Consider the following 8,979-nt stretch of genomic DNA (forward strand, 5'->3'; position numbering starts at 1 on the left):
TCTATCTTTACTCCTTCCTGGTATATTATCCCTTTTATTAATATATAAAGGCCTTTTGCATCTCATCACTTTTTTGCATTTAAAGTCTGTTTTGTCTGATGCCAGCATAGCTACCCTTAAGGTGAGTCTCCTGCAGACAGCACATGGGTGGCTCATGTTTTCTTATCCATTCTGTTAGCCTATGTCTTTTGATTGGGGAGTTTAATCCATTAATATTCAATGTCATTACTGTGAAGGCATTTCTTCAATCATTTTATCCTTGGGTTTTCATATGTCATATCTTACTTTTGTCCATCTTTGTACCCTTTTGTGGGTTATTTTTTTGTTTTTATTTATTTCTCCCACCCCACCCCCATTTCTCCCATTGTCAGCTCTCTGTGTCCATTTGCTGTGTGTTTTTCTGTGTCTGCTTGTATTCTCATTAGGCGGCTCTGGGAACTGATCCTGAGACCTGGAGTAGGAGAGAGGCGATAACTCTCTTGTGCCACCTAAACTCCCTGTTCTGCTATGTCTTCTTATTTTCTCTCCTCTCTGTCTCTTGTTGCATCATCTTGCTGTGCCAGCATTCTGCGTTGGCCAGCACTCCTGCGCAGGGCAGCTTTCCCACACTGGGTGGCATTCCCATGCAGGGTGGCACTCCTGCACAGGGTGACATTCCCATGTGGGCCGGCACTCCACATGGGCCGGCACTCCACGTGGGCCAACTTGCCCTCACCAGGAGGCCCTGGGCATTGAACCCTGGACCTCCTATATGGGGCCCCAACTGGTTGAGCCACATCCATTTCCCAATCTTTGTACCCTTTTGGTTACCCTTTCTGATAGTCTTCATTTCTATACTCTCTTTCTAGCCTCTCTCTCTTGCCTTTTCTTTTCTGGCTGCAGAACTCCCTTTGGTGTTTCCTGCAGAGCTGGATTCTTGCTTATGAACTCTCTCAGTGTCTGTTTATCTGTGAATAGTTTAAAGTTATTGTCACATTTGAAGTATGGTTTTGCCAGATAAAGAATTCTTGGCTGACTGCCTTGGCTGTTTGCTCAGAGGGTGGAGGGATGGGTGCCAGCTACTGCTGGCAACTTTATTCACAGGATTTTTCCAGCCAGCTGAGACTCCTCTCCTTCACCCTTCTCTCTTCTGGGTGGTATCTTGCCTTCCTCTGGTGTCCTGAGCCCCTGAGCAGCCCTCCAAACAGTCTCTGCCTATCTTCTAGCTAATTTTTCTGGAAGGGAAGAGATCCCTCTGCCTCTTAAATCCTCCATCTTCCTGGAAGTCTCATCTTGTTCTATCTTTGCAGCAAGAACAGGGGAAGGGTTTCAACTCACCAGGTTCTATGTAAGAAAATTCCACAGAGCCAATCCTGACCTCAAGCTACCAAAGGCAGAAACATGGGTCAACATAAAGTGCTATGGCCCAGAAAGCTGCTTCTTGAATCTAAAGGAAGAGTTGCCATCACAAGAGACCTCTTGAGGATCTGCCATACTCTGAAATCTTCAGTTGTAACTTTTTTGATTTGTCATTCAGTTCAAAGGTGAATTCCCAGGATGGTTCAGCTGAGCTATGCACATTGGTTTAATGTTACCTGAAGCACCAGGATCACTTAGCAGCAAGGCTAAGATATTCTTTGCCAATAGTGTGAGTTTGTGAGTGCTTGGAGGTTTGGGAAAGCAGGATTCCTGAGAAGTAGACCTAAGTACCCTAGAGATGCTGAACCTCCTTCACAGCTAGCTGTAGGCTTTGTGTTCAGAACCACTGATGGGAAAGTGGAACTCACCAGATGCCTCAAAGTACCTTTGTGAGTTTCAGATATTGTGTGTCTCAATCACCTGGTCCTCCCCCAGTGCTTTGGGCTAGAATTGAATGGCCATTTCTGGCACACTAATGAAGGACCTCCTCACCTGGATGTCCTCTCTCTCTCTTCTTTCACATGGAACTGCAGCTGTATAGGAAATGGGAAGAGCACAGGTCATCTTGGGCCCTCAGGTGAGGCAGGTTGGGGCTGGGGAGAAACTGAATGCCTCACCCACCGTGTTATAAGATGTCACCTTCTCCCAGGTAGACATGACCACCCTTGAGACTTGCTGCACTGCTGACTCCAGGGGCTGCTGCAACAGGTCCTCTGCAAAGCCGAGGAGCAGTGGATGTCCCCTTTTCTTTTGGCCTCATGGTTCAGGGCCGTCACGCAGGCCACCTGCCACTGAGCTCCTCCAGCTGTTCATTGTCAGGAGCCAGGTCAGTGAAGGCAGCTGTCTTGGGGCACTGCCCCACACTGGGCTCTGCTGCTCACTGGCTGGGGTCACACCTTGGCCAGCACCCATGGTACTAGGTACTGGCCCACTGTGTCCAGGGTCAGAATGAAGAGCAACATAAGATGAACCACTGGACCTCACTAAGCCGTGAGGCCAGCTGGGACATCTTGTCCCAACTTCTCCAAGACACCTGGGTCCAGGGCAAAGAGCCTGCAGGTAACAAGTCAGGATATCAGCTAATGTCAGGGCAGGGAGTGTGGCAGAGAGAGCAGAGTGAGGCGAGATGGAGCCCGAGCTCTGGACCTGCCATTAAAACATTTTGATAACTGTATTTCAAGTTTATTGGTTCCCTTATAATCTTATTTATTTTATGCATTTAGAAAATTATTCTCAAGTGTCCATGGCACAAAAGAAGCCTAAGAAATTCTGGTCTCATTAGTAGGAGATTGAAGTTTATACATCTTCAAGACAGAGAGGCAAACTCTCAATAAAATAATCAGAATCCTGGTATTCCAAAACAAGACACAGAGCAGATCAGCTGGGCATTTCCCTTGGAAAATAGAAATGGGAAATAAAGGCTGTGTTTTTCAGGCATATGTGATTAGCTGAGTAAGGAGACAAGAGGAAAAGATGGGGGAGATAGTGAGAAACATGAGGCAAGGCTGCAAAAGTCAAAAGCAGGACTGATAGTCTGTGGACCATAAATGTTCTTCTTTTCAGACTGATAGGTCTAGAGCAAGCCCTCTTCTCTCCTGGACAGAACTCAGAGAATTCTTTTGCTCCTATCCCATGAAAGACCATGCTGACAATTAAGTGGATATTTTAGAAATGCTACAGAAAGCCAAAGTGAACTTAAAATCTCTTCTCTCCAGCCTTTGTGCAAATAAAGGAAAACTTCAAGAAAGCTTACAATCAGGGGTTGTGTTTCAGTGGAAAATGTAGCAGCAGGACTCACGGGCTTGACAGTAGACCAGCAAGTGAAGAATTCATTCCCCTTCATGGCAGAACATTTGGAGGAGACTCTGGTGCTGCAATGAGCAAGCAGCAGCTCAAAAGGGATAGAGATGTGCAGAGCGGGTGGAGCTCAGTGGTTAAGCATCTGCTTCACATGTACGAGGTCCTGGTTTCAATCCCCAGTACCTCCTAAAAAAATAAAATAAAGGGATAGAGATAGAGATATGACTCCTTTAACAAGCCAGTGAGCACCATGAAGGCAAGTAGAACTTTGCCTTCACAGTCCAAAGTCAGCCAAAACCTTGAAAGTCATTTGATGTCCTGTGCTGAGATCTTAATCCAGCCTGTCCCTAAGAACATCCTGCAGGAACTTCTGGGTCCACCAATGCAGAGACCTGCTCCTTTATGGGGAACTGGGAGCCTCCAACATCTTTATAGGGCCAAAGAGCACCTTCTCCATCCTCATCTCAGGTATTTCCAATGTTAGCAGTCTCAGCAGAGGACCTTCACCACAGAATGCCATCACTAGCAGGTTTCATGCTCGGGCCACAGCAGCCACTCAGAAATCCATTAAAAGGCACACACAAGCCCATGAGCCCTGACACGGGCAGCTTCTATGGGGCTGGCCCTGCCATACAACACTGCAATGTGGACAGCCAACTTCTAGCCCACTTCTGGCAACCCACAGTTGGACAGAACAAGAGATGGACTGAAAAATGGGCAACAGGAAGTCACCAGCACCCATGCAGCAAGGGAACTCCTCTTCCCTTGCCCCCACTGCCTCCATCACAAGTATGTCTTCTCCTTCCTTTTCCCCTGCCTCAGTGACACAAAGTCTGGATAAAAGCAAAGGGAAAAAGCAACGAGAGGTGGCATCTGGAGAAGCAGCTTTTGATGAGAGTAAAGAGGACACTCAGAAGACCAGTGAGGAGAACCTCCTGTCATCCAACTCTGCCCGGTGCCAATAGACTCTTCTCCCACTGCTACGGTCTTCATGTCCTCTCTCCCATTGTCCCAGACCAGCTGTTACACTAAAGGATGACATTATTGACCTAAAGCAAAAGGGAGAAAAACACCACCTTGGCTTCCCCAGTTCCAGGAACATCTTTTCTCCACCCTGTCCACCCAGTTCCTCTCGTCCCCCACAAACCATTGTTCAGCCCATTCACCAGCTTCACCCATGCGTGGTCCAAATGATGCAGGCCCATGGAATTCATCCACAGCATCTTCAAGTTGATTTCAAGCTGCTGTGCTTCCTCCAAGGATGGAATATCTGGCCCAATCCTGGGTCAGCCCTTTTATCGTTTACCTGATGCTAGTGACCCTCCCCTAAATCCTTATCCTGGGACACCTCTGCATCTAACAATGATGCCACAGCAGCTACAACAGTCAGTTCTGCCCCCTCCAGGCTCTGGTTCCCAGGCAGCCCCAGCAGCATTCAGACGACCCTCCTGCCCCCTGAATGTCCCCAGCGGGTCAGGCCTGCCCCACTGGCCTCCCAGCTGGAGCCCCACCCCAGCAAGGGGAGCCGCTGCTCCGTGGACCCCGTCACGTGGTTTGGCGCAGATGTGTAGGTGACAGTGAGCAGGGCAGATGTGCTCACCTAAGCCAGGACCTACGGCGGCACTCAGGTCAGGACTCTGTCTCCGCTCGTGGAGTGGTTCGCAGGCTTTTTCTTGGGCGCACTCTTGCAAAGCTGTTTGGGGGCCTTGAGAATGCGCGTGCACTTGCTGTGGATGGCGCTACAGTAGAAGGATCCCCGAAGTCCGGGTGGAGTCTGCTGGTGCGCATGCAGGATGCACAGCCTGTCAACCCTGGAAACAGTCTTTCTCTTTTTGTAAGCTACCCAAATGAAGCGTTGGTGTCTTCTCCAAGAAGTGGCACCGGAAGGTTCTTCTGAGGAATTAAATGTACAGACTTTTGTATATATATACAGGATAGCTTTTTTGAACTTATAGGGCTTTCCATTAAAGTAGCTATTAATTAAGCCTGTGTCTGTAGTTTGGATTTTTCTCAACTGTACATTTGGAACTTTTGTTTTTTCCTTGGTTGATTAAAGTTGCATTATGCTAAGAGTGTGAATGGAAAAAAATATATATATAAATAAATAAATATATATATATATGCCTGTTTTTAAGTCTAACCCATGTGAACAGCCCCAAAGAAGATATTTGTCCAGTATGTTAGTTTCACAAATTTCTTCCCATTTCCGTCCTGGCAGGGTGGGGCCGCCAACTCTCCTCCTTTCTCTCCCTTCCCTTCCCCCTCTCTCCCTCTTACTCAAAGGAAAAAAACGTACTGATCTGGAGTCTAGCACTTTGAATACATGTCTTATTATATAATGCTTATATGAATTTGAAAATATCCTGCCATTTTACCAAACATTAAAAGGATAAACTATCTCAAAGTTATTCCAAAATAGTAAAGTGAGGAATGCCACAATATTTCTCATTCCCTTCCTTCCCATCATGGCAGAAACCACACAGTCTAAAAATATTTCAAAATGTTTCAAAGTATTCATGATATCATTCAAGTATTTCTTAAGTTAGTAAAGTTGATTCATGCAATTTATTTCATTTGCTTCAAAAACAATATATAAATGCAAATAGGGGCCCAAAGAGAATGGTCTGGGAGGCTGATTTGTAGCTAAGATTAAGCCATGAAGAACAATATTTTATCACCTTCGTTACAGCAGATTTACAGGAGCTATAAATTTAAACTATGCAAGTCAAACAAAAAAGGGGCTAATCAGGCAGCAATGTAGTTTTATAACAAATACAAAATTATTCACTTGTTCCACACAAGGATAAAAACATGAATTATAAGATTAATGAACCTATTGGCTGCTATGTTCATACATTACTTGGTGGGTCAAGCTTTAACAATAAACAGAAATGACCACTCCCTATATTTTACCTATTTTTGGCTATTCCCTGATGTCTCTTGAGTACTTTGAATAGTGTGTATATCGAGGTGCTCAAGAAATATTTGTCGAATGAATTACTTTGCTCTCTTGATTTTACACTTTAGGGTATTTTCAATCATTATTCTAGTTTCTAATCCTAATATATTTAAATTTTTTTCATGAACTTAGAACATTTTGAGATTTTTTTTTATTTTTTTCTTTCAATTTGTAATTTGTACATCTTGTGCAGAATTTTAAATGTTGTCTTATAAAGAAAAGCAGGTGAAAATTAAATCTAACACATTAACTTTTGCATGTAGCAATCTTTAAAAGAACAAGATGTAGTTTATGAAATTTGTTTGGGACATCTTAATCTGAAATCGGTGAGGTGAGGGGGCTTCAGAAGGTCCTTGGATACCTTGAAATTGTATGAAAAAATGCTCTGGGCTTGATACAGCTGTCATCAATTCTTGAAAGGCATCATGACCCAAAAGATTAAAAACCACTGGTTTATACCATATTTTGTATTTTCAGACAATCACAATAATTTGTAGTTTGAGAATATTTCATTTTTTCAAAGCACTTTAATATCTGTATATCATTTTTATACTTATCAGTGTTGGGAGGTAGGTGTCATCTCCATGTGATTGATGGGAAAGCCAAGATACAGACTTGGTTTTTAGAAATCGGAGTGCCAGCCCCCAAGTCCTTACCCCGTGATGGTTCCCCCAAGCTTTTCCATCTTCTCAGCTGGGACCCAAACAGCAAATAGCTCACGGATATTTTCATAAAAGCTTTGTGGATTAAAATGAAATCTTAGCGCCTTCTCTAATCTTAAAATTAATTTTTCAAAAGGCAATTCTTGCAAAGGGTATTTATCAGATGATCACCGTTTTCCAGCCTCAGCACACTCTTGAAATCAGAATCACCCCAATGGTGAGGTGAAGTAGCCTAACTACCTGACTTCAAGCCATGCTTACTCAGTGACGAACTTGAAAAATCACCTGACCCTGCTGAGCGAATTTCTCACCCTGGCTTTCGGGACAGGTGATTAGTGTCAACCTCCAACACTTTGCTTCAGGAACCCGGTGTGGGTCTTGAAACGTTAGGGCCTGCGAGGAGTACCTTAAAGTAGTCAAGAAGCAAGCAGGAAAGGCAGGCAGCTGGAGCCGTGCTGGGGGGCGGGGGGATGTGGTCAGAGGCTCCACCCACCCAGGACTACATCCCCTGCCCCTGGGCCACTGGGATGCCAGTTGGTGCGAATTGAATTGTGTCCCCCCAAAAGAGATATTGGACTTCTAACACACCCCGTGCCCCTAAACCCTGCCCTTCACCCCCCCTCCCTGGGAAGGTGACCTTACTTGGAAAAAGGTCTTTGCAGAGGTAATCAAGTTGAGACAAGGTCAGACTGGGTTTCAGGGATCCTAAATCCAACAACTGGTGTAGGGAGAAGGAGATTTGAAGAGGAGTAGACAGCCTCAGGGAGGAAGGCCTGTGAAGAAGGAGGCAGGGGTGGGGCAACACAAGCTGAGGGACCCCAGGTCTGCCGGGAGCCTCCAGGAGCTGGAAGAGGCCCAGAAGGATTCTCTTCTAGAGAGTTCGGGGTGCACAGCCCTGCTGGCACTGGGACTGTGCACCTTCGAAAATACCCATCTGCTGTTTTTGGCCAGCCAGTCGGTGTACTCTGTTAGGGCAGCCCCGGAGCACTAAGACGCCAGTGAGCACCCCGATTCAATCCCCGCCCCCGGGAGACTGGGAGATCTAGCAAGGCATCAGCACCCTGCTCGAGAACGGGTCAGAGCGCACGAATACCTGGCAGAACCACACGCTTCCTCTTTTACATCCTTGTGTGAGAATGTAAATCCCGCAGAACTCTAGTGAAAAATAAACAGCAGGAAAAATTCACATTGCAGAGGACATCTCTTTCCATTCTGGTTATAATAATATTTTCTAAAAATAAGCCACAGGCAGCATAACCACTGTTCCCCATTCTTAAAAGCTGTCCTTTGAAGACATGAGTATCAGGCAGCGTCCCAGGAGGAAACAGATGAAAGAATCAAGGTGCTTAACCAAGATGCGGGCAGAGGTGAAGGAAACCAACAAAGATGGTGAAACATCCAGGGCTAGCAACAGTAGGAAATGGTTACCAGATCAGAGAAAGAGAGAGAAGGAGGAAGGGAGGGGGGGAGAGTGCAGTTGCCATCCAGGCAGAGCGCTGACCTTCCTAGGGAAAGAGACCCCCTCCACCTGAGGCCCTGCAGTGAGGGGCCAGGTGTAACATCCCGACCCCTCTCTCCTCCCTCCAATCACCTCCAGGGCCTCCCGTTGGCCAAAGCCAACTGGGGACCCAGGGCTAGGGCGGGAGTCTTTGCAGGGCTATCTGCCCCAGGGCACAGAGCAGGGGCAAATGGGTCTGCAGGGGAAATAGGGCTATCCACCCAACGGAAATGATAGCAGAGCATGCATTTTAAAACAGGGTCTTTCCAGAACTTTACCCTTTACTTGAAGGGCACATCTACCGCCACTCTGAATTATGTCACCTAGGCAAAGTCTGTTCTACCCAAAGACAACGTATTTTAAGAACGTCAGAATTTCCCTTTTTCTGCCACAGCATGTCCATACGCCTTACTAATTATGATGATCCAGTCTGTGTGCGAAACTCTGTAGATGGTTGTCAAGGTGGTACAGAATCATTTCAGTGAAATAATGGAAAGGCATCAAGAAATAGCTTCGTAGATTAATAGGAAAGGAAGTTGCAGTCCATAAAGTGAGGTTATCTATTTGGCAGCAGTTCTTCTGAATGAAATGATTTCTCACAAAAGGTAAGATCTGTATGGGGCTTAGACTGAATTTAATGCCAGTCATGCTCATATGTTAAA

At 45.9% G+C, this 8,979-nt stretch overlaps 1 pseudogene; it reads left to right on the top strand.

The window, feature by feature from the left end:
• The first annotated feature begins 2,156 nt into the window (after positions 1–2,156).
• On the top strand, positions 2,157–4,769 carry LOC101441765 (eukaryotic translation initiation factor 4E transporter pseudogene; annotated as a pseudogene).
• The last annotated feature ends 4,210 nt before the right edge of the window (positions 4,770–8,979 follow it).

Source organism: Dasypus novemcinctus, chromosome 6, assembly GCF_030445035.2.
Source record: "Dasypus novemcinctus isolate mDasNov1 chromosome 6, mDasNov1.1.hap2, whole genome shotgun sequence".
In the NCBI taxonomy this organism is placed as follows: Eukaryota; Metazoa; Chordata; class Mammalia; order Cingulata; family Dasypodidae; genus Dasypus; species Dasypus novemcinctus.